The following is a 27,180-nucleotide window of genomic DNA, read 5'->3' as shown; positions in this document are numbered from 1 at the left end:
ATTTACAAGCTGCTAAGAGCCACAACATCATATTTTATTCAAGGAAGAGAAGAGAAGGTGTTTGTGCCTCCACCATCTACATGGTTCTATAAGACCTTCAGTATTCAGAGTGTGGTTTATGGACCAGTAGCATCAGCATCCTTAGGAGTTCATTAGAAATGTGGAATGTTAGGACCCATTCAAGACCTACTCAGTCAGAATCTGCTTTTTAGCAAGATATCCAGGAGATTCACATGCACATTGCATATTGAGAAGTGATATGTTAGCTAAAGAAACATGGAGGGTAGGGACTCAATCTTCTTTGCAGTTTTCCACACAAATCATAGTCATATAAATAGTTGATTGACCTATAACTAGATGAGGAACTAATCTTCAAGAAGTGGTACTATGAATATTTTTAGAAGTTTCCATCAAAATAGATAATGGCCATCAATGTGTAATCCTTATACAAGCTAATTATTGGCTTATCATATTCCCATTTAGTTACTAGGGAAAAGATCTTCTTTGGGCAGGTCCATAAACTGGCATGGATTCCCCATTTGAAAGTATAGGAAAGTAGTCTGTGCTAATCCTGAAATGGGAAAAGTTGTTACCCAGGCCCCAGTGGTGTGATAATGGGTAACTGGTGGTTGTGTAGACTCCTCCAGGATAACCCTCTGCCCAAGCCCCTGAGTGATGGATGGAGTCCCTCTGGGTTGAGCCACATCTGGTTTGGATTACCTGAGTATAACTCAGGTCTCTGGAAATAAAGAAATTAATTTAAAAGAAACATTGTGATACTGTAGATGAACTTTACATACTTGTTAATTTAAGCGCATATATCACTAAATACAACATATAACTTTGATTTTATTTTATCATTTGTCTTTCTCCTTTAAGCAATGATTCTCCAGCCTGAGAAAGTATCAGATTACCGTGGAGGGCTTTTTAACACACCGATTTCTGGGTTCCATCCCCAGAATTCTGTATAGGTCTGGTCTTCCACAGGTAAGGCCCAAGAATGGGCATTTTGAACACATTCCCAGATGGAGCAGATGCTGCTAATTCAGGACCAACCTTTTGAGGCCCACTGCCCTAAAGAATTAGCAAATCAGTAGCTAGTGGTTGTAGCAGGCAAATTCTTTGCTTTTCTCTCTCTCTCTCTAAATTGCCATTGATTTTTCCTTTGTACTTGTCCATACTTGGCTTGCTAACTGTTTTTCTTAGTTGTAGGACCACTGGAAGCCCACAGATGGGGGTGGGGGCTGGGCAGTGTAGCTCTCCTCAGACTCTCTCTACAGTTATTTACCTTCTGTTTCTAATTTACAAGACTTTTTTGCTATATTTGATCTTGCACAGCGAGACTGAAGTGTGGTCCAGGAGAGGCCATGGGCCTGCATCAACTATGAGCCACATCCATCTTAAGGGATACATAGACATGACTTGGGGCTCTGAGATGGGAAAAAAAGTAAAGAAGCCTTGTTTCTTTCCTGGTCCACCCTTATAGCCTGTTCTCACGAGTATTTATTTCGTATGCCCTCTACCTTCTAGGAAATGGGGAAACAAATGAGATGTTCTACCCCCTGAAACAGTTGGGGTTTTCCAGCAAGTCTGGTACCTAGTCTAGGACTCTATGCTAAGCTATGACATGGTGGGGAATGATGGGTCACATTCCCCAGAGGTAACACAAAATCCACAATCATACTATAACCTCACCACCTCTGGAACATCCTTATTTATGTAATTGAGATAAAGGATGGAACTGATATAACTTACAGGAGAATTTAGGAACCAGCCTAGGATGAGGTGTGGCAAAATCAAAATCACCATCTTTTGAATGATCAATTCAACATGGATCCAGAAAAAAAAAAAAAGACTATTAATTCAGAAACATTTGAAAAGACAAGAGTGACGTTTCTTCAATAATATAAGAGAACTAAAATTAGTATGAGTAGAAGAGTCATGTGGTTTCTTTTCCCAGGTTCAGAGTGGCCAGAGGGCTCTGTTAAGAAAAGCTTGCATTTGAGTGGTGAATTCCTAAAAGCTATCTGTGGCAGACACGGCCAGGGTCTTACTCAAAACTTATCAGCAGTGCTAAAAGATGATTAAAGAAAACAATTTGGATGGTATGAACAAACTTTATTTATGATGTCAGTCTCTGTTTCCCTGGGATCCAGAGAACTGCAAAATAGAGTGAGAGGCAGGAGTTTTTCTAGGATGAAGAACCAGGAACAAGGAAGTAAAAAATAGGAAATGAATAAGGAACAAGTAAGTTAGTCTAGAGCCCATAATTGAGCTTGGCATCTGGGGATTGGCTGACTGGATACACTGTACTTCTAGTCAGGTTGAGTATTTCCAAGGACATGAAAGTTACCTAAGTTTTGGTTTGCTTATGTGGCACCCTGTGCAGAAGTGGCTCCAGCTGGTACCTAGAAATTTATTTCAACATCAGTAACCATTTCAGTATTGTCAATTGAAACCTGAAACTGCCAGCACCCCCTTGTCTTGGCCTGAGGGCTCTCTCTGTCTGGCAAAGCCAGGTGTGCTGAGATGGAGGGAAGCTGAGAAATAACAGTACCCCTTCCCTCCATGTCCTCCACAGCAGCCTCAGCCAATGACTCACAGGAGCTGGGGTATAAGCACCTCAGCTCCCTCACCTAGTCCAAAGTTTCTCCAAAGGTTAACTTCTAGTTGCCCACTGGCTGTCTTACTTTCTGTTTTACCTCTTTACAATGCCATTAGTGTCCTGTCCTCCTTTCTGTTCCCAGCCAGTCCAAGCCTGGAATCAGAAAAGAGAAGCCTCAAAAATTCTTTGGTTGTGGTGGTTGCAGGCTACATGATTATTATCATTTTCTATCTTGAGAGCAGACACAACAAGGTAGAGAAGGCCATGAACCTAAGACCAGATACTTTTCTGGAACTCAGACTTGTTCTAACAGCAAGCTGTCCTCTAAATTCAATGCCTAAGGAACTTATTGGGCCTAAGAATATCTGTTCTTGATGTTCTATACCACAGTGGCCTGCACAAGAGCAAAATTGGCTTAACAAGAAAAGAAGACGCTTCATGGCAATGACTTTCTAGGTACATTGTGTACACTTTCCTGTTAGGTAGAAAAAAATATGATTAACATTTGCTTGATAAGCACAATACAAGAACTTTAAAGGTATTAAGGAAGACTGATAAAAAATTTCACAATTTCCAATTGTTTTGTCAATAAATACTTTCTTAAATTTTTAGCATTTCTAATATCTTCCCGAAGAGAATGTGAATCACTTGTTACCCAAATTATAACTCCCAAAACATTTTCAGAGGTTTCTTAAGGTCATTAATTGGTTGCCTTGGAATTCTGTACCTCCCAATGCTGTGTAAAATCAAAGAGCTATTGGCTAGGCTTTGAGATAATTTCAAAACTGCAATTTTTCACCATGATGATATTTATTATGGTAGACTACATCTGACAGGTAACATTAGTAATACCATTCACCATCAGAAGGCCATGGGAAGCTAGAAATAGAATGTTTTCTCAGGTAAAGCTCATGGTAAGGATAGGCAAAACTGGCATTAGTCCCACCATCTCAAACCATGCATCAAACTTTTGAGGTCAGGCAAAATTGAAAACACATTTGAAGAAGTTAATTCCCCCTTAATTTTGAAACCCATGTGTATTTCAAGGAAAATTTAATCCGTGTGTTTCTAATTCATTTACACTCAACTCATCAAAATGTTATTTTGAAAGAATTATTTCATTTTTGTATCCAGGAAATATGAATCCCTTTAACAGGATTCTTCAAGGTTTGAAAAAATGTCATTCAGTGAAGTAGTCATGTTTGGCCAGCTGTACTTAAGACTTGTAAACAAAGGTAGAGGAAGGCAGTGAGATTTCTAAAACTTGGCCTCTTGTGTTTCAGTGGGCTGTATGACTTGCTGGTTAGTTAAGCACTGGTGATCAAAGGTACCATATAACTGGTGATTCCATCCCTTTCTCCACCATTTTAATAGTGGGTTTCTCAGTGACTATTACACTTGACATAGAATGTGTTGAGTTGACCCTTAGCTTAATTTTCCTTAAGAGGTGGATACATATATCTCCCTCAAGTGTCTAAATGAAGGTATTGTATGGGTAGAAATTAGCAGGACAGCTGATAGAAGCTATGATTTGTGTTGTTCTATAAGAAATGCCTGGGGATGCTAAATCTCTCTAAGCAAGAGAAACTCTGGGAAAGAAGAGAAGAAGGAAGTGGGTAATTTCACATAATTAATTTAATTTGTAAAGAAACATAGTGGATGGGATTAGTTTTAATTTTACATACAATTTCTGGGATGAGAAACAAAGCACTTTTATTAGATCAAAGCTTGGAAATGCAGCAGATAAAATACTAGTTTGAAATATGGAAGAAAAGGGGATTAGCTTTCAATGTTTGTGTTTCTAAAATATGACAATTATTATAAGAGTCCAAGTCAAAATGTATTCACAACTCCTGGTGAGGTCAGAGTGTGGTGAGAGAAATTCCTTTAGTTTCTGAAAGTAAAGGCATAAAGCTTTGCCTTGCTTGAGGTGTCTTTTGTTTTATTTTGTTTTGTTTTTTAGTAACCATGAGGGAAAACTGAATTTGCTGAGCTTCCTTTTTTTGGGCAGCTTCCATGGGAACTGCTGAACAATAGCAGCCAAGGCAATTATCATGAGCAATTACCTATTGCACAGCCACCCAAGAGGCCAGCCACCTTTTGCTAGTGATGCATTTCAAATAGTGGTAGGACAAGTCCTTTGGGCAGAGTGCCTTTGAAGGGATTCCCAGAGTTAATTAGCAGAAGAGAGACTAGCAGGCATACTTTCTTTGCACTTCAATTGCAACAGGATAAAGTATTAGTGGATCTTACAGAGCTCTTTAACAAGAAATATGACACTACTAGTTACTTATATGGTAGGTAGCAGTAGTTGGCAGCCAGGTTCCTGTCAAGGCAACAAGAAGACAGGTGAAATCTCTAAAATGATTCTTCCGTGAGTTCTCCTTCATTTGTCATGGCAAATGCTAACTAACTTCATTTCATTTTTTTTTTCCCCTGGTGGTGGTGGTAGCTCTTCTCTAAAGAGGTTAGTGAAAGCACTTGTTTTGGTATTATTGGCTCCCTGTGATGGCTACTAGAGAAACTTGTGAGGTCCGTGTGGAAGGGTGTACTAACAGTAAATATCTAGTACAAATCTGGGTTGAGGAAAAGATGTGAGGCAGAGAAATACAGGATATTTTTTGGAAACATGGAAGACAGTTCTGAACCTTTCTGTTCATCTCTAATGCTTTTCTGAGTAGAATGGCAGGAGAATTTTCCAAATATCACATGACAGTAAGATTAATGAGCCCTGGTTCATTCTTGGAGATGACAGTTGATTATTGGTATACTGGGACAATTGAAATGAATTGAAGGTCATTCAGTGAGTCTCTATGGCAATTTCAGTGGAAATAAATATGAGGAAAAAGGAACCATAAAATGTTAAAGTGAATTTACCCACAAAAACATCTTAGTCTCATTTTTTCTACAGTGTAAAAGGTCATGATGATGTGAGTTTTTTAAAAAAGATTTATTTATTCATTTTAGGGTGTGGGAGAGGCAGAAAGAGACAGAGAGAGAGAGAGAAAGAGAGAGAGAATCCCAGGTAGACTCCCTGATGAGCATGGAGCCCAATGCAAGGCTTGATCCCACCACTCTGAGATCACAACCTGAGCCAAAATCAAGAATCAGATGCCCAACTGACTGAGCCACTTAGGCGTCCCATGATGATGTGAGTTTTAATCTCAACTGCCTATCTTCATATGTGAATCCAGTTTTCTTACATAGACAATAATTATAACTTTAAATGGTCATACCAATATCTTCCTTCAGATATGATGAAACAGGTAAGTTTACCATGGTAGTTTCTATAAAGACTAGCATATGGCTTAGAGCCCTGTAGATCCTCAAGAAACATTAGCTCTGTCTCAATTACATGAATATACAGATTTTTCAGCTAGATGGTATGGTTAGGATTATGTTTCATATAATTATGTGATGGTTTTGAAAGGTAATTCTGTGTTAATGATTTCATACTCAATTCAGTCTCCAAAATACCTTAATTCCAAATTCAAACTTAATCATAAACATATGGTCTGCTTCTTATTTAACATTATAAAAGAATGAGTATATGATCATAGGTTTATATTTTTGGAACGTGCTCTGGTGGCCATTACAATCAGAATAATTTCTGAAACTATTTTTATGCATCTGCTTCTGGAGAATTGATTGGAAGTAATAAAATGCCCTTGTAGATCTTTGTTTTATTTAGATTTGATTACCTTATTAAAATTGAGAATGTGATTTTTGTTCTCTTCATAAAGCTACACAATTATGCTTCACCACTGGTTATAAAAAAATAAAATGTGGATTTGATCGCAAGTCAGGTCCTGCTGCTTATGTGGTTTCTGCAAACATACAGTCCCCACTCAAACTTATGAATGCTCTGGGTCATGGGTGCTGAACATTGGAGCAGCAGTTCCAGTTTGTCGTGTCGTGTCGTGTCTGAGAATCTGTAACTGAACATATGTGACAATATGAAGTCACTGTGCAAGTGACCCTTGATGAAGGGAAGGAGCTAACCCATTGGAAGTCTTTGTTGTGCTCTCAGGATACTTCTCTAGGAGATCATTCACCTTCTCCCCATTTCCCTTGGATCCTCCTTCCTCTGCCATTCTTCATTCCCTTCTTAAGAAGACTCATCCATCGGCAGGTTCTGTTCTCACTGAAGTATGCTGGGAACTCTCATTTCCTGCCTGCTAATGTTGCCCAAATTGACACTTCTTTTTTTTTTTTTTTTTAAGATTTTATTCATCCATTCATGAAAGACACACACAGAGAGAGAGAGAGAGAGAGGCAGAGACACAGGCAGAGGGAGAAGCAGGCTCCAGGGAGCCCGATGAGGGACTCGATCCCGTGTCCCCAGGATCACACCCTGGGCTGAAGGCAGGCACTAAACCGCTGAGCCACCTGAGCTGCCCCAAACTGACACTTCTAATGATGGCCTCCCTCCTCAATGCTAGAACCACATTTCCTGTCCAATCTTCTCTCAGACATTAGTGTGTGTTGACATGTATGGGTATGACACTGGGTACCACTTATGACCGTAGCCCCTTATGAGCGAATGAATGAATAAACAACAAATGGAGAATAAATGAATGCCACGTGATCACTGACACATGATGCTGAGTCCATCATCAAACTTCTCAATTGTTCTCTGCCCTCTTTTACAGCTGTTAAAGATGTGTTTGTCCCTCATGATGACTCACAGAGTAGGGAGTTTGTGTGTGTGTGTGTGTGTGTGTGTGTGTGTGTGTGTGTGTGTGTGTGTTGGGAGAGGTTAATGGATCAGGATTTTCTCCTACTTTTCCCTGAAGAAGTTTGTCAAATAGATGACTTCTCTTGATGCTGGCCTGGCCAGTCCTCTGCACATACCCTGAGTCACTGGGGCCACGGGAGTGCTTTCTTTTTCAGTCTGAAGGTTAGTGCTGGTTGGATATTGTTTACTGGCCTAGGACAGGGGGTCAGGGCGAGGAATGGCAATACCTATAGGTAGGGGATCTTCCTTGTAGATGTTCCTGGGTGGGGGTTACCTTATAGAGTGATGACACTCTAGATTGGTGATCTAGACACTCATCAGATATATCTCAGATGTCCTCTTTGAAGTGCAAAGCTAGGTACAGAATGGCTCTTAGTAAACATCACATTAACAAATAATAAATTAATAAATAATTTGTAAATTGAATAAATAAATGTTTGATAATTTTGTCAGATTAGATACATTTCGAGAATGGATCACTGTCCCATCATTCAGAAATGAAAGAGATATTTGACTTTCTGTTTATCATACATGAGCCCTTACAGATAACTTCAGAAAAATATCAATGGAATTCACACAGGTTTTGAGGGCCTTTGACTCTACATGGCAAAGACTTCATTGCTTACTACACTGGCCATTAGCCACATGGCTTTGAACAGTTGAAATGTGATTAGTTTGACTAAGGACCTAATTAGTAATTTTATTTAACTTTAATTATTTTAAAATTTATGCTTAAGAATGGGTGGTTGGTTTAATCATTGGAAAACTTTTAAGTAGTTTTAGAATAACTTTTGTATGTGAATCTACCTTTTCAACTGTAAATTTTATGCAATCTCAATATGGGCCAAATATTTCCAATGAATCCTAATTGAAACATAAGTGTACAAATCTTACTAAATTTCCAAGACTTAGTTTGAAAATAAGAATGTAAGAATATAAAATCAATAATTTTGGTGTTGATTACATGTTAAAATGATAATATTGGGGGTATATTGGGTTATATACCATATATTATAAATTAATTTACCTGTTTCTTTTTCGTTTTAATATGGCTCCTGGAAAAGTTGACACTGCCTTTGTGAGCATGTTGTATTTCTGAGACAGCATAGCTCTAGGATTTGTATGAAAATGCCTTTCTGTGAGGCCATAACAGAATTTCAGGGGTGGCTTTGTCCTCACCACAGACCATTTTCAGTTAGAGGTTTGCTCTAGATTGAAGCAGGAAATTTCTGGCTTTTTGTTTGTGTGTGGAATGAGAATGAGTGTAGTGTTAGAACCAAGCAACAGCTGTAAGTGAGACATTCGTGCTCTCAAGGTCATTACCATAGGTTAATTTTTACAAAGTACTGGTGTGATGGTTAATTTTATGTGTCAAATTGATTTACTTAATGTGTGCTCTGATAGCTGGTAAAACATTTCTGGGCATATATGTAAGGGTTTTTCTGGAAGAGATTAGCATTCAATTCAATAGATTGGTAAAAAGATTCACCCTCATCAATTAGGGCAGCATTAATTTGGGACCCCAATGGAATAAAAAGGCAACAGAAGGCTGAATTCTCACTCTTCTTAAGTTGGGACACCTATCCTTTTTTTGTCTTCAGACATGGAGGCTCCCACTTCTTGGGCCTTCAGACTCTGGGATTTACACTATTGGCCCTTTGGTTCTTACCTTAGACATCAGACTAAATTATGTCACTGGCTTTCCTAGTTTTCCAGTTTGCAGATTGCAGACTGTGGGACTTTTTAGCTTCCAAAACCAAGTGAGCCACTTTCTATCATGAATGTCCTCTTCTGTCTATCTATCTCCTATTGGTTCTGTTTCTTTGATTAATGCACTATGCCAATGTTCTAAGTTCAATACAGCATTGTGTCCTCTCAGCAACTAACCCTACAAGATAGGTTCCATGGTTGTTATTACACAGAAAAGGAAATGGAGAGTTAGAGCAGTTAAGTGAGTTGCCTAGGACTCAAAGCTATAATTTGAACTCAAGTTTGTCAAACCCCAATTTTTCTTTTCCCACTTCTTCCACTGGAGGGAGATGGACCAACTGGCCCTACACGATGGCACAGGCATTGGGCACTGGCCCAATGTCCAGCTCTTTAATTTCACTCTTACCCTTGTCCTGAAACCCAAGGTTTGGGGTGAGACTGACTTGGGTTCAAATCCCAGCTCTGCCCTGTTCTAGAAAATTGTTTAGCCTTTCTATTTTCATTTGTCTTGTCCTGAAAAAGGGCCAAGGAAAACCACAACTTGGAGGAATACATGAGTGAGTTCATGTGGACTGTCACAGTCCTGGCTTATAACCTGTTTGCTCATTGTTTCCTGCAATGAGGTCAAAAGAGACTTCCCAGAATGTAAGTGTATTTCTATACTATTTCTAATGTCAAATTTCCATTTTTTAGACTTTGAAGTTAATGACTAAGAAGGCCACCGTGCATGAGGTCAGCTGCCTCCTTTTTCCTGCACTCTGGCGCTAACAACACTGTGTTATGCTCTATCCAAGAGAAAACGTCATCATGGGCCTCATACTTACACCAGATGCATGGGAGAAAGCTCTCCTTCACACCGCACAGACCCTGTTGGAGGCAGCATTGGTCTTAGAAGTCACTCCCATCCCTACATTTTATCAAGAAGAAAGTGAGGGACCTCAGGGCCAATCGCTCTGTGTACAGATGAACAGATGACCCAGGACCAGACCCAGGGTCAGGAGGTCTCTTGGGCTCCTGGTCCTCTCATCAGTGCTCTTTCCTCCACATCCTTCAGGCTGCCAGCTGTGCAGGTGTGTGTGCACCAGTGTGTGTGAGAGAGAATGTGTGTTAAAGAGTACGAGTGTGACAGTTTGTGACAGAGTAGAAGTATGACTGTGTGTGAGAATCTGTGAGCATGTGTGTGTGCACAGTGTGTGGAACTATGTGTTCATGAAAGTTTGTGTGTCAGAGTGTGTGAGAGTTTTGTGGGCTGAATATTAGTGTTCCCTCAAATTCATATGTCGAGGTCCTAACCCCCACTAAAATGGTATTAGGATATAGGCTTTTTGGGAGGTAATTAGGTTAGATAAGGTCGTGGGAGTGGAGTCCCCACGATGGGATTAGTGCCCTTAAAGGAGAAGGAAGGACAACAGAGCGCTCTCTCTGCTGTTGAGGACACAGTAAAAAGGCCACTGTCTACAATCCAGGAAGAGAGCTCTCACCAAGAATGGAATCTGCCAGCTCTTTGGTCTTGGATGTCCCAGCCTCCAAAATGGTGAGAATAAAGGTCTGTCATTTAAGCCTTTGGATCTAGGGTTTTGTTATATTTTGTAATGAATGCCTGAGCTAAGACAGAGACAGTGTGTGAGTGTATGAGAGATAAGTATGTAAGAAAGTGTGTGTGTTTATGTGCATATTCGAACCTTTTAAAAAAAGTTGGAGATAGCATACCCTTTTACCCACTAAATACTTTGGTGTGTGTGTTTGTTTTAAAATATTTACTTATTTATTCATGAGAGACAGAGAGAGGGAGGCAGAGACACAGGCAGAAAGAGAAGCAGGCTCCCCGTGGGGAGCTTAAGGTGGACTTGATCCCAGGATTCCAGGATCACACCCTGAGCCAAAGGCAGACACTCAACCTCTGAGCCACCCAGGTGTCTCATTTGGTGCATATTTATAAAGAAAAAGGGCATTCCTTTACATAACCACAACAGAATACCAACATTAGTAAATTTAACATCAGTATATTACTATGGTTCAGTTCACAGATCATATTTACATTTTATCGGGTCCTCCATAAAATAATGCCCTTTAGAGCTTTGTCTCTTTAATTTTGGACACTCCTTGGTTTTGTGTATGTGTGACTTGATGTTGGCATTTTTGGGGAGTATGAGCGAGTTCATTTGATTAAATATTTATCCATTTGGCTTTGAACATTTGAGTATCTAAATGAATAGTGACAGGCTCTGGTCCCAGGTAAGATGGATTGAGCCCACTTCATCTCTCCCTTGGAATGTGACCGTGATTCCCGGACAAATGCACAGAGCAGCCTCTGAAGACTCAGAGAAGTAAATCATAGAAGGACATCAGAATGTAAAGTACCACTGAATAGGAGGTGAATTTACCATCAGTTAAAAATCTCTGTTCCAAAAAAAAAAAAAAAAAAAAATCTCTGTTCCTTCTTCTGCCTGGCCCTGGCTGTAGCACAGTGGCAGAAGTGCACATTAGAGCAGGACAACTGAAGTCCCAGCTTTGTCCTCAGTGAGCCAAAACAGGAAGCTCCAGGGAACTGGGAAACACTGGAGGTGATAGTAAGGGAGGAATTCTAGAAAGCGATCCATAAAGTTCACATGGGTTTCTTGTAATCAGCACGAAGATACTGAGAGCTGACCAGGGAGACAGAGCATCACCCAGTGCTGGACTACCACCTGGTGACACATATGTGTGTTGAAACACTGCCAAAGTTCTTTACTGAGTTTTGATTTTTTTTTTTTTTTAATCACAGACTTTATTTTTTGTAGAGAAGTTTTAGGTTAAAAAAAAATTGAGCAGATAGGACAGGGAATTCCCTTATATCACCTGTCCTCCCTTCATAGTTTCTCTTGTTAATTATATCTTGCTTTGGTGTGGCACATCTGTTAAAATTGATAAGCCAATATTAAAACATTATTATTAACTAAATATATAGTTTATATTAGGTTTAATTCTTAGTGTGGTACATTCTGTGGGTTTTGGCACAGAATAGTTTCACTGCCCTAAAAATTTCCCCTGTTGCACTTATTCATCCTTCCTCCTCCCCCTAATTCTTGGCAACTGATCTTTTCACTGTTTCCATAATTTCATTTTTTCCAGAATGACATATAGTTGGAATCATACAGTATATAGCCTCTTTAGATTGGCTTCTTTCATTTAGCAATATTCACGTAAAGTTCTTCTAGTCTTTCCTTGGCTTTAGGGCTCATTTCTTTTTATCACTGAATAATATTCCATTATATGGGTGTACCACAGTTTATCCATTCATCTTTTCTGAAGTGGCTGTACCATTTTGCATTCTCACTAGCAGTGAATGAAGACTTCTTTTTATTCTACATCTTTCCCAGGATTTTGTATTATCAGTTTTTTTTTTAATTTTAGTAATTCTAATGAATGTATAATGGTATCTCTTGCTATTTTAATTTGCAATTTTTAAATGACATAGATTGGTGAGCACCTTTTCCTATACTGATTTGCTGTATGTATATCTTCTCTGGTGAGATATTTGTTCATATCTTTTGCCCATTTTTAGATTGATTGTTTTCATATTGTCCAGTTTAAGAGTTCTTTGCATATTTTAGATATAAGGCCTTTATTATAATATGTTTTACAAATATTTACTCTCAGTTTGTAGCTTGTCTTTTGCAGAGCAAGTAGTTTTTAATTTAATAAAGTCCAATTTATCAATTTCTTTCTTTCATTGTACTTTTGGTATTGTACTTAAAAACTAATTGCTGGGACACCTGAGTGGCTCAGTGGTTGAGTGTCTGCCTTTGGCTCAGGGCATGATTCCAGGTTCTGGGATCGAGTCCCACCTCAGGCTCCGTGGGAAGAGCCTGTTTCTCCCTCTGCCTGTGTTTCTGCCTCTCTCTCTCTCTCTCTCTCCCTGTGTGTGTGTGTGTGTGTGTGTGTGATGAATAAATAAATAAAATCTTAAAAAAAAAAAAACCTTATTGCCAAACTCAGGATACCTAGATTTTATTTTATTTTATTTTCTAGAATTTTTATCATTCTGTATTTTACATTTAGTCTATGATCCATTTTGAGTTATTTTGTTAAAACTGTAGGCTCTGTATCTACATTCTTCTTCTTTTTCCTCCCCTTTCTAATGCCCTTCTCCTCCTTCTTCCTCTATCCTATTCTCCTTCCTCTTCTTGTTCCCTTTCTTCTCCTTCTTCTTCTTCCCTCCTCCAATTTCTTCTTCTTCTTCTTCTTCTTCTTCTTCTTCTTCTTCTTCTTCTTCTTCTTCTTCTTCTTCTTCTTCTTCTTCTTTCTTCTTCTTCTTCTTTTTTCCTTCTTCCTCTTCTTCCTCTTCCTCTTCATCCTTCTTCTTCTTCCTCTTCATCCTTCTTCTTCTTCTTCTTCTTCTTCTTCTTCTTCTTCTTCTTCTCCTCCTCCTCCTCCTCCTCCTCATGCCCAATTGTTCCAGCACTATGTGTTGAAAAACTATACTTTCTCTATTGAATTGCCCTACAAAAGCTTTGAAAATGGAATTAACGTTAGTACTGTAGCATACAAGAGACAAATTGAAATATATGGGTTAATATAACCTGATCAAATACTGCTAAAATATAACATCAACATTTTCTGTGGGATTAGAGAAGATCCAGAATTTTGTAACAAAATAAAATGTGTAAGATATATTTCAAAATTCCACAGCATGTGAAGAACTGGGGAAATTTCTGGTGCATGGGTAAAGACAACAGATGACATTACACAGATGCTGGGACTGTCTAACAAAGATTTTTAAAAGCAGCTAATATAAAATTGCTCCAATAAACAGTTTTGAAAAAAACAAAAACAAAAACAAAAAGCAGTTTTGAATGCTCTTCAAATGAACAGAAAAATAGAAAGTCTTAGTAAACAAACAGAAGTTATAAAGAAGACACTAACTTAATAGATTTAATAACAGTAAGGAGACAGAAGAGAAAAGAGACTATAAAATTAAAGATAGATCAAAGAAATTATTAAATCTGAACAACAGAGAGAAAATTTAAGATAAAAAAGAAAAGCATCATGCGCTTTGGGACCATAACAAAAGGGCCAACACTCGTGTCGTCAGAGCCTAGAAAGAGAGGAGAAAAACTGTGGTGCAGAAAAAAATATTTGAAGAAATAATGGCTGAAAACTTCTTGTGTTTGATGAATGCAAAAAACTTACAATTTCAAGAACTGAGCAAAGCCAAACCATGATGAGACCAAAGAAACTCATGCCCAGGCCCATTATAATTGAACTCCTAAATAGTAAAGGGAAAGAAAAATCTTAAAATAGCTAGTGAAAAGTAATGTGTCAAATATTGAGACACCTGAGAACTACAAAGGGTAGAAGGAAGTGTGACACATTTTTTAAATGCTAAGAGAAAAATACTGTAAAATCAGCATTTTTTTAATCCAGTGAAAATGTCCTTTGGAGATGAATAATAACTAACAATATACTTAGTTAAAGGAAAACTAAGAGAAATTATTGCTATCATATCTGAACTAAAAGAATTGCCATTAAAAATTTCATACAGAAGAGAAATAACAAGAAATAGAACTCAGCATTTCAGGAATAAAAGAAGAGATGGTAATGGTAGAGACCTAGGTAAATATAACAAGCTATTCTTCTCCCTTGAGTTCTTTAAAATATGTTTAATGGTTTAAAGCAAAAATATAAATATCTGAGTAGGTCTTCAATGAGTATGCATGTAATATATAAAACAACTATAATGTGAAGGATGGAAGGTAAAGGACACTACATGGTGATACCCTTTCTACATTTCATATAAAGTGTTGAGTTTTGGGTTCTAAGTTGATTATGGAAAGTTAACCATGTATATTATAATCTGCAGAGGAACCATTAACTTTTATGTAAAAAGTACAGTAAAAAACAGAAAAGTTAAAATGGCATACTAAGAAATATTTAAACAACCCAAAGGAGAAACAGGAAAGGGGAAATGCAAGAATGAAAAACAGAAAATAACTAAAATATATCAGTAATTACATGAAACCCAGATGATTGAAACACACCAATAAAATGACTACTGTTAGAATAGATAAAACACATGACCTGGCTATCTGCTATCTCCAAGAATATTTCTTCAAATCTAGATAAGGTAAAAAGATGAAAGTAGATATGCCACCAAATGCTAATCAAGAGAAAACTAAAATGTCTATATCCATATCTGAAAAAAGTACAATTCAGAGTGAAGAACATTACCAAGGATAAAGAGAGACATTATACAATGCTAAAAATGGTCATTTGACAAGTAGTTGTCAAAATGTTAAATGTGTATGTACCTGAAAACAAAATCTGCAAAATATGTAAAGAAAAACTGAGAGAACTGAAAAAACTAAATCGGCCAACCTACAATTACAGTCAGATATTTCAATAGCCCTTTATTCATAGTTGATAGAACAAGAAGGTACAAATCATCAAGGTTATGGTACACTTGTACAACACTACTGACCCATTTGATCTGATTGCTACTTCTACAGCACACCACACAGCAACAGCAGAATATATGTTCTCAGATGGACATGGAAGGGAACATTTACCAAGCCCAATCACATTCTAGACTAGCAAACGAACCCCTATAAAGTTAAAAGGACTGAAGTCTTACAAAGTGTGTTCTGTGACCACAGTGGTCACAGTAACATAAAAATAAGGGGAAAATGTCCCCAATTTTTGAAATTAAGCAGCATACTTTTAAATAAACCCATGGGTCAAGAGAAAGTTTCAGAAAAATGTAAAAAAAATTTTAACTGAACAAAAATGAAAATGCAACATACTGAAATTTGTAGGACACAGGTAAATTGGTACTTACAGTGAAATTGGTAGCATTGAATGTTTAAACTAGAAAAAGAGAAAAAAATTCAAATCCATAAGTAGAGAAGAGAAATAATTTAAGGCTTGAACTCAGTGAAATAGAAAAGAGAATAGAGAAAATCAATGAAAACAAAACTGGTTCTTCAAATACTAACACATACATAAACTTCTAGACAGATGGACACAGATTAGCAATGTTGGCAATTGAAGAGGGGGTGTCATTACAGATGACACAGATATTAAAAGGAAAATAAATGGATGATATGGGTATCTCTAGGCACAAAAGTTAGACATCTTAGAACAGGATAAAATTTGGTTCTGGACATGGAGATCCCATGCCTTCTTCTTTTGTACTCATATCCCAGATCCCCTCTAGGTAACCAATCTTCCTCACCCCTCCTGCCACATGCTTTGGGTGGATCCCATTCTCTGGTCCAGAACTTGAGCTTTGTTTGACTTAGGTTGGGATAATCCAAGCACTGCATTCACCTGGCTGTCGAGCTTCTTTGAGGAGAGAGAGGGAATGGACATAAGAATCCAAGAGAAGGTTGGCATGATAGAGCCCTGTACTGAGGGAGAGCTGGGAGTCCAGAAATGAGTCCAACAAGGGTAAGGCAGAGATAAGAGATGGAGAATCACTATGTCATGTCCTGACACCAATTTGGAGCATTTGAGTCTATCCCCCACCTACTCAGTTATATGAATCAATACAGAACTTCCTGTTTCCCTTCACTTTCTTTCTTCTCTCTCTCCACCCCCTTAAGCCCATTTGAATAGAATTTTCAGGGAATAAACACTAGGGTGATATGGTGGTCTATGCTTCTTTAGGTTTTGTTGAATGCAGAAATCTTTCAGTGTTGGTATGGGAATCCATTATTGTCTACTTTGAGTGGTTAGAGCCTACTAATAATGTGTCCACTGTGGTGACTGATTTCTATTTTCATGGAGAAAAGGTTTCGCAAACTTTTTAAAAAGTACTGTTCATTTCTCATTTTGTTTAAAAATGAGAAAAAGATATAGCAACAGCTACTAGTAGAGACACTGCAGTTGAAGTGCAATCTTTGGGTTGGCTTGGTCTTTCTGCCTCTTTTCCTACCTGCTCCTATGTCCTCCCTCAAGCACAGTTCTAGAATTTATCATCTAAACTAGGTCATTTTAGAGAATAAAAGAAGACACCCATAATAAATTTATTCTGATGAGAAAGGCTTACAAAGAGACAACTCCAGGCAAAACTGGGACAATGATCACTCTGGTTCTATATGGTAGGAATTGAAAGGAGAACAAAGTATAGTGAAGTCAGAACACACAGGTTCCAGCACCATTTCTAACACCCGCCAGCTGTGGGATCCTCCACAAGTGTCTTAACCTCGACCTGAGCCTCAGATTTCTCCATTAGTGAATTGGAAAGGGCAGCAAGTGCTACCTCACTGGAGACTGTGGTAGGATCATAGTTATGAAAGTCTTTGCCAACCATGAGGCTCAATGTAATGGTGGTTTTTATTATATGAACTAACTGATATAATTAGGTTGACTCAAACAATGTGCTTGCACTTAATTGCACACAATGGATGAGTTCTCAGAAAAAAAGCCCAGTATGAATAAGAGCTTTGTAAACTGCCTCTTATTCAGAAAGCTCACTGTTAAACAATATTCTCTGAGAAATTCTTCTGTAAACTTCAGAACTTTCTGAGGAATGAACAATCACCCACGCTTACATATTCTAGGTGGGGATGTGCTTTACTCAGAAGCACATCCGCAATGCTCTCAATGTCTATCTCTCCAGCTAGACCTGGAGAGCGAGGGTTTTCACAAATGCTAGGTTATCTGGCCAAGATGCAGCCTGGAGGGAAGACTCCAATGAAAACTTCTTGGGGGCCCAATATGACCATGAAGAAAAAAACACAACATACATCCTTGAAAAACAGGGCCCCATCATTAATTTATTTCACATTGTGCCTCCATGGTACCAGGCTCCAGTGAGCTAATGTATATAAGACACAGCTGTAGACAAGAAGCAACCTGCACATACTGGTTGCATGACCAGTGCTCAAATAGCCGCACTCAGTTGTTCATTGTCAGGTTTCTAGTACCTTCTATGCGTCCGTAGTCCTGGTAAATCTAGGCCTGCCCAGCCTCCTGGAGGGACAGTCAGAAAATGCTTCCTATTCACATTAGCACAGTGCCAAACTGGTTGCTCCTTCCCCATGTGTGTGCCGCCATCTGGGACAACTTAGCTATTGTCTGTTGGGGCCTTTGAAGCTTGATTATAGGAGAAGGGAAAACATCAGCTACAATAGAGTTGTCTGCCCTGTTTGGGGACACCAGTGCAATCTTTTCTCTCTCTCTCTCTCTTTTAAAATTCACATATTTTTGATCATCTGCACATAAGGCCAAATATTTGGTAGTAGAACGTCATCTTGAATCCTTTCTCTTGAATGGAATGAGCCCCACATGCGGCTGTTTTCCAGCCCCCATAAAACCAGTTTTGTGAACATGATCATGTTGATAAAAGATTTATTCCAATCCTCTCATTCTATTTTTACTCACTGAATGCCAAAAGGATCTGAAATTTCAAAGCATAAATCAAAGTATAAATGCTGATAACATAGTTTTCCCGCTTCCTTAGCTTCATGTCCCCACTCTGCCTCCTTTCTCCTTAGGAAACAGTCATGGTTGTAAATAACATTTGTTGTTTTCAGTGGTAAAACTTTCATGTTCTGTAATAGGAAATTAAGTCAAAAAAGTCCTTAAAATGATATCTTATATTGCATATTAGCATATTCCTGCATAAATGTTGTTGTATTAAAATAGGACCAAATCTGTGCTATACTGTGAAGTGAGGGTGGGCATGGCTAAATCACAAAGTCATATCTACTTTGGTAAAATAATAACAAATGTGTGCATGATTCCAATGATATATCCCAAGTAATTAACAGCCATCATTTTCATGAGATGGAGTTGGAGAACACCTTTATTTCCAAGTTCTTTGTCTCCTTCTATCTACTTAATTGGATTTTTGAATTATTTTACAATGAATTTGTGTTACATTTGTAATAAAACATGCTGATAAGTTTTAAAAAATTAATGAAAGCCTAACATTACACAAACTTAATTTATACCCAGAAATTGAGTGTCAGGGTAGGGCACAATGAGGGTAACCATGGCAATGTCACAAAACACCAAATAACCCATACACACTTAACGCCTTTTTAGGGCCAGAATTTTGTACATATATTCAAATATCTTTCATATTCAGGTATTGTTAAGTTATGAAATCAGTGTAGCCACTGTAGTGGAGGTTATCGAATGTCCCTCCTCTTCCTTTTCTCTTAGTAATATTTTCTTTCCATTAAGCAGAGTGTGTCCCTTCATCTGTAGGTCTAGGTGTCCAGACACTCTTGAGGAGGGGCATAGCCATCTGAGGGAATTCTGGTCAGGTATGTGAATGGTGGTGGTGAGAGCCATTTCTGAATATGCCCTTCTCCTTCCTCCATCTCTTGGTTCTATGTATGGTCTTGGGAGCTGAAGCAATCTCTTACACCCTGAGATATAATCCATGTCACAAGAACTAAGGCAGTTGGGACCTTGACGCTGCTGAGCCACCATATTAGCCCTGAGTTGCCTATGCATAAACACTGAAGCAAGAGAGAAACAATAGCAGCTGAACCAGTGTCCTAATTAATAATAGCATAGTATACTAGTATAATTTTATAATGCATAATAATACATAGTGGGTAGACCCCCTTCTGCTGCTCATTCTTCCTTCCTTCCTTCCTTCCTTCCTTCCTTCCTTCCTTCCTTCCTTCCTTCCTTCCTTCCTTCCTTCCTTCCTTCCTCCATCCCCTTGCAGGAAATAGCACACCTCACTTCCCAGTCTGAGCAGGTGCAGGGCACTGCTGGGCCTTGGCACACCTGTAGATTCTCAGTTTCCCTGAAACACAGATATAAGTTTCTAACCTAGAAGATACTTGAAGAAAGAGTCTCTTAAAGTCACTGTACAGAGACATTTCCTTTGTTTTAGCAATTTAATTTGATAAAATTTGGGAAATGAAATGTTAGTAACTGGGTATGACTCTAATAGGGTCAAAGTTGAATACCTGGTGGTCCATGAGGCTCACTCAACTTGCAAGTGCAAGTGAACAGCACAGATAAGAATACTACGAACACCATACAAAGGAAAAATCAGGGACAAGGAGACAGGACATTGAAGATATAGGAGAGTTCAGGGGAACAAGCAACCCAAGAGGGAAGAAAAGAAAAGGAATCTATCCCAGGGAGTATTATAGGCAAAGGTACAACAATAGGAAAGAGTGTCATACAGTGGAGACCATGACAGTGGGGACAATTGGCCTGGCTGAGCCAAGAGATCATGTGAAGGCAAAGGCTCTGGAAAGGTGAAGACAGGTATTGGGCTATCTTAGACAGAAGATTTTATTTCTTTGACACAAAATGCAGCTCTGTCAAACAGATTTGAGTTGTGATAGAATGTTAGACTATAAAATTCCAGGTATGTCTAAGATCCCCAAGACCATATACAGGATAAATTTCACCTACATGGCATCAAAATAGGTAGGTCATACACCTCCCCAACCAGGAAACAAAAGTCGTTAATAAACTGGTTTTCCACAACTTCTCCTTCACAAGACTGTGGCTGGAGTTTCAACTCTTATCTAAGTCCTCCCACATAAATGATGGAATCCAAGTAATTGGGCCAGTATTATCTATTACCATTGTCTCTGCCCTTGTGTTGTGCCAGGTTGCTAAAGGGGTGCCTCACCATTCCAAAAATGGGAGTCCCAGAACTGCTATCCAGAGTCTCCACAGCCGTGTGCTATTTGGCCTCACACCAACCCACTAAAGTGGCTCTCTTTTCCCCTATAACAGACTGTGTCCCTTTCTCTTTCCTTATTAGTCCATAGGAAAAGCCTCTTTCTTTTTAAATATTCTTTTTATTTGAGAAAGAGAGAGAGCACAAGCACTGGGGAGAGACAGAAGGAGAGGGAGAAGCAGGCTCCCAGCTGAGCAGAGAGCAGGGTGTGGAGCTCAATCCCAGGATCCCAGGATCATGACCTGAGCTAAAGGCAGACACTTAACTGACTGAACCACCCAGGTGCCCCAAGAGAAGCCTCTTTCTGATCTTTAAATTTCTCTACTAAAATCATAGGCCAAGTTATATCTTTTGGACAGTTTTGGTTTTACCAGGCAAGGGAACATTGTTAGTCCTTTCTTGATCTCTCTCCATCTGGTGGAGAAGACAGTTCTTTACCATCCTGCCATAGAGTTTCTACTGCCATTTCAACTCTCAGCTCATTTTCCCCTGGTTTTAGTGACCTTTGTGATTTATGTTATGTTGAGTTCCACTGTGTGGATAATTTATTACCCCTGCTTACTCAAAACCACGTTTTGATGTGTGTAATTTTTGCTTTGTTGTCTCCAGTGGTAATGTTTCAAATGGGTATCCTTGTTAATGCACAGACCACTGGGTCTCTCCCCCAGGGTTTCTGCAGGTCTGGGATGGAGCCCAAGAATGTGCATTTTTAACAAGTTCCTGAGTGGACTGCGGGATCCCATTTTGAAAACTGTTCTAGAGTACACTTGCCCTAATAAAGCCTTTATGCCTTTGTTGTGCTATAGGGACTTCTGTGGTACATTCAGGTATCTTGTGGTTCTTCTTTTGCTGTGTTGATTTTTGGATAGCATGTGGAGGGAAGCTGTTGTCACCAAAGTATGGAGAGGAGCGAGATATAGTTGGCATAAGAGGCTCAGGAAGGCCTGACAGGACAGCAATGCCCTTCTCCTCAGAGCACCCCTGTGAGCCCAGGCAGCTGAGTCATTAAATAAAAATCCTTAGGAAACATTGACATTGGATCCCCACTCAATGTTTGTTCTACAAACTTGGAATGCTTGCTCCATCCAGAAACCTCAAAATTACTTTGCCATTAACACCTGTGATGAGTGGCAGGGCTTGCGTCATTAAGATTACCAGAGGAAAACGGCGGCCTCATCTTGAAGTTAGGAAGTATTAAGAATTAATGAGGTATCAGTACTCATAGTTTGATAAACTGCAAAGTGCCTTTCCCATACCTCTACTCCCTTTGCTGCCTCTGTCCTCTGGCCCCTTGACATAAGACATTTTAGAAGACCAAATGGCAAGTGTAGGGCTTTAGATGTCACTAGGAGAATGGGAAAGAGTAAAGATTTTGCAATTTTGGCAGAGGGTCATGAAAACATTATGACTTAGTTCATATATTTTGAGGGATCAGACCGCACAGCACTTGCACTTGCTGGTTACACCAAGTGAGTCAGATTGGATAGAAAGGATAATTTGTTGGAATGGATACATGTCAGTGACCCCATGAAAGAAGCTGTTGGTGATCCCTGACAGTGGGGGTTACAGGCAACCTGAGGGCTGGTCTCAGGAAAACAGCTGTATTGTAACATTGAGAGCCTGCCTCTAGAATGCTGTGACCTGCCACTGGGAAGCTTTGTGGGTCTGGAAATAGTCACGATATTTGTACATTGCCCGTTAAAGAGCATGTGGCCATTCTCTTGTTCATTATGGATTGCATGTGAAACCCTTCAGAGGTCTTTGTTCCACTCTGTTATTGGGATGGGGTAGTTTTGATGAATCATGCAATCCATGTTCAGCAGTGTTTCCTTGTATTGTATTTTCTTCAAGTCTTTGGAAGATACATTTCCCATCGTGATTCACTGTAGCTCAAAGCTCTTTATAGGTGCTCCCCATGGGTATCTTTTCAAAGTTCTTTTAAAGAAGTTGGTAAGTGTTATAATAATATCCCTTTTGGATATGTATTATTATGATATGATATATGACATGAATATATTATTTATTACATGTGGATGTTATGAAGATGAATGCTAATAATTATTTAAAGATCTTTTCAAATATTATTTTTTTTCTTTTCAAATATTAATTCATTAATTCAAACCAATCTAATGAAGTCATTGCCATTTCTATCTCCATTTTACAGATGAGGGAACTGAGACACAGTCTGTAATTTGCCCCAGGTCACATGGTAAGTGGTAGCCAGGGCTTAAAGTCCACATCAGATCCCATTCCACATCAGATCCCATGCTCTTAACTACTACATGAAACTACTGATTATTTTGCTGATGAGATTTGATTGGCAGAAGCTGCTTGCAAGCTTGTTACTGAACTCACTGGAATCGAAAGCACATGTGTGTTTCTGGACAGAGGTGAAGGGAGGGAGCCCTACACTTCTTTCCATTGTTTTAGAATCAAATACAAATTCTTTATTGTGGCCTTCCTGGGTTACCTACCCAGCCTCCCTTCCCAGCCACATAGGACAGTCTGAAGCCTGCCAGGGGCATCAATACTCTTTACCTTTGCTAATAACATCTCCTCATCCTAGAATGGCTTTCAGTCCTTTGTTTGTGTACCTTTAACTAGGGCAAATTCCCTGCGGAGTTTCCCAGTTTGAGTGCCACACATGGTTGCTAATATGATGAGGTAATGAACACTCAGAACAATTGGGCATAGTCAACAGCTGCTGGAGCCTTATTATGGTTCTTTCCAGACCTACCTGTTTATTTAATGTGCTGTATAAAGATTACCTTTCTCTTTGCCTTTATTTGAGTTACTCTGTGCCCAAGGAGCTGATCTATATGGACTTTCAAACTATGGTCCCTTGAAAAAGATCAGAGAGCAGCAGTGAGAGGTAGAGGTATTCTTCCACTCCCTTCCAGACTTGGTGCCACAGTTCTGGCAGCAGCTGTGTCCTTTCCTTCTCTAAGCTGGCTTCACCTGGAAGCCCCTCCTCTGGCTCCAGGTCTTCAGTGGGAGTAGTAGCTTCCCACTGTGCTTGTCTCTGGCGTGGGGCGGCGGGGGCGGGGCGTGGTTTCCAGCCTTGCTGGATCACGCTGCTTACAACTCTGTCTGCTGCTCTTTCATCAAAATCTCTATGCTTGAACCATTAGGGTACATTCTCTCTCCTGTTGGGACTCTGAACCCTGCAACTCCTTCCTCCCAAACTATTTCTGGCCTTGTTTTCTAACTCCCAAAGGGTCACTACCCACATAGCTCAGGTCACACTTAAAGGAACACAAGGCATCCTTAAAACAATCAGAATTACAATGTAGACTTAAGCATTCACAAATTCTTAGAAAGGTATGGTGTTAGATTTCTTCTACTTCTCTTCCTATCACACTCTTTGAGGTAGGTAGGTCTTAAGTTCATGTTAGAGTATAATGCATATTCTTCCATTATCCAAAACACAACTCAGCAGTCATTAGGTTACTCCTCTTCCCTTAATGTCAGTGTGCTGCTTGTTGACGTGCTTGTCTTCTCAGTAAACCTATTAGCTCCACTGGGGAAGGATAATTATTTTTAGGATTTGTTAAAAAAAATATTTCTTGAATGTGTGCATGTATGCAATACAGTTGGTAAGAGTTGGGGTCCATCTTGCAGCTGCAAGACAAAGATAATGGGTCCCTACCCTGATCCTCTAAACTTCAAAATGGAGCAGCTCTCCTTCCTGTGGTCCCAGTGGTGTACTACAGCAGATTCAGAGGTCTGATTCTCCCTTTAGTTAGTTTCCCTCTGTGCCATGTTAGGAGGACAATGGAGCATTGAACACTTCACCTCAGCTGGGCAAGCTGCTGAGCAAAGAAGTCAGGGTTCCCGACATCCAGCCCAATGCTCTCTTGACTAAACCACATCGGCTGTTTTCCTCTGCCCTGCCTTGGACCACTCAGCTCTTCTCGACTCAGACACCACTGATCCCTATCCTGGGATACACTCCCACCTGCTCCCTGGAGCCAAGTTTTATTAGTCGTGTGGCTTTTCTTGGAATGCTCTGTCACTTTGGAGCTCTGGCTCCTCATCCCAAGGCAGAAGGATTTGCGTAGATGAATTCCCACCACGAGGGACCAGTGTGAATCTCCAAGCCCTCAATGCCAGCCAGGGACTGTGAGTTTTCTGCAACTGCTTTACTCTGTGCACAGATGACAGGAAGTAGAAATCCAAGTTTGTAGAATATAACCCTTCTTCATAGTAAACTATTTTAGAGCTAAAGTTATTCGCTGGTACATAAAAAAAGTAAACAGAAAATTCATAAACTGTGGAATTTGGAGGAGAATTTTTTAAGCTAGAAATCTGAAGGGGGGAAAAAGGTCACAAAAACAGGGTAAATCGTTATGGCAAACACTTTAGACCAAAATAGCCAGTATATTGCACCTGGGATATGGACTTCGCTGCTGGTGAGGAGGCTATAATAAACTAAATTGATCAAAACAGGGTTTGGAGATAGAAAAGTATTTAATTTTTTGTTATTCTTCTGTGAAAAAGGTATGATATAAGGTTAGACTTGTCTGAACAAATATTTGAAATTTTGCTGTCTGATGCTACTGTTTCTGGGCTTTACATTAGATGTCGGTTATGAAATGTGCTTTTCAGTATATATGTATATATACATATATAATATATATTTATACATACAAATATATATACACATAATAATATATATAATATATGTATATCTTTTCTGGTTGATCCATGATAGTAAAAATGATTAGTGGAGTTGAAATCTGCAGCAATGCACAGATCTCTTGCTACAGTGTTTAGGATAGCTGAAATATGCAATAATTGATTTTAACATGTGCTGTAATTGGTTCCATATGCATCGCTGTCAACTGTGATGCATCATAATTAAACTGACATGTTCAAAAACTGGCCACCGAAATGAGCGCTCACTGAATTTTCCAACTGTGCACAGCTGCTGCTTCTTTGCCCCTCGTTTCCCACTCAGGACCCAGATTACTGGGTTTCATTTCACTGCTAGTCTTCTCCATGGAGAGGAGGAGAATTTTAAATAACCTCCTTGAGTGAATTCAGGTTCTTTCCCCAACTTCATTTTTACATGGCCACATATTTTAATAGTGATAGATCGATATGTAATTTCCTAAGTCACCATAAATCAGATCTAAAATTGGTGAATGTGGTAAAGAATTTAGTATAAGACACAGCAACAGATCATAAAAGTTCCATATTTTAGCCCCTTCACCTCCATTCAAACCATGCTTGAATTCTTAAGAGGAAATTCACTTGGAGGAAGAAAGTGTGTGGCACACACCTACTTCTGGTCCTTTTTTTTTTTTTTTAAAGATTTTATTTATTTATTCATGAGAGACACAGAGAGAAAGGCAGAGGGAGAAGCAGGCTCCATGCAGGGAGCCCCACGTGGGACTTGATCCCGGGTCTCCAGGATCAGGCCCTGAGCTGAACTCAGGCGCTAAACCATTGAGCCACCCAGGGATCCCCTACTTCTAGTCCGTATCACATAAATGAAATGTTCTTACTTGTGACCATCTGCCTTTCTTATTTCTTTGATCATCAGAATGCTTACATGCACTCAGGATGGCATTACCTTGATAGTCTGATTATCTTTCCTTTCTTCTTTTGTAAAAGCAACATGATATAATTGAAAGGGCATTGAATTAGGATCTGGATATTCTGTGGTCAAGTTCCAGCTCTGTTACCTTTGGTAGTGTTGGTAAGTCCTCTGAGTGTTAGCTTTCTGCCTGGAAAAATGGAAGTGATAATACTTTATTATCTCACGATTTGGAATGATGGATGATATACAAACATGACAAGATACAGTAGCTCTTCAGTTCTTGGAATCTGTATTCTGAATCAGCATGAACAATGTTTGTCTTTGGACTTTGTGTTACCATAAGTTGATGCATTAATTCAATGAAGAACTGCATCTCTCCCAACTCCACCCCGTCCCTGAAGTCACACCTCCTCTAATCCATTAATCACTCAGGTAGGTTCTGTGATGGCAAAATATTTAATAACAAAATTAGTTCACCACCCATACATAGTTGATCAGCGTGTCATTGGCCCACAACACTATTTCTGTGATGAGGAGCGTGGTAGCCCTCTCCCCATTATTTCCTTTGGGAGCACAATCCTACTACTTATTTTAATTATGTGACACTCGTAGGGACCCCTAGTTTTCTTACAGTGAATTAGGCCTGGTCAGTCATGATTTCTTCTCTGTCTGTCAATAGAACACAGTCTAAGCTGTGAACTCAGTAAGAGTTCTTCCATAAGTTTGGTTGCCAATAGTTATGAATCAAGCTTCTCCTATCTCCTAGGAAATGAGCCGTGAGGACATAAACCTGGTGAATATCCATCACAAGAAGGACACCATGCTGTCCACCTCATGAAGGAAGATGAGGTTAAGTTCCACACATGTGGAAGAACAGAATTGATAGGAAATGCTAACTAATGGCTTCTGTGAGTGTTAGGAGGGCAGAAATTATT

The 27,180-nt window shown here is 39.3% G+C and overlaps 1 long non-coding RNA gene across 1 annotated transcript in view; it reads right to left on the bottom strand.

Moving 5' to 3' along the window:
- LOC125753486 (uncharacterized) overlaps positions 1-26,955 on the bottom strand; it is a 41,048-nt gene extending 14,093 nt beyond the window's left edge. The window contains exons 1-2 of the long non-coding RNA XR_007405451.1: positions 26,877-26,955; positions 26,279-26,432 (exon numbers count right to left, since the gene is read on the bottom strand). This is a non-coding gene — a long non-coding RNA (uncharacterized LOC125753486). The remainder of the gene's footprint in view (positions 1-26,278; positions 26,433-26,876) is intronic.
- Between the last annotated feature and the right edge of the window lie 225 nt (positions 26,956-27,180).

This window comes from Canis lupus, chromosome 24 (assembly GCF_003254725.2).
Source record: "Canis lupus dingo isolate Sandy chromosome 24, ASM325472v2, whole genome shotgun sequence".
NCBI classification, from domain to species: Eukaryota; Metazoa; Chordata; class Mammalia; order Carnivora; family Canidae; genus Canis; species Canis lupus.
Note: the sequence above shows the minus strand (reverse complement) of the source record. Positions and strands in the feature narration are given on the sequence as shown.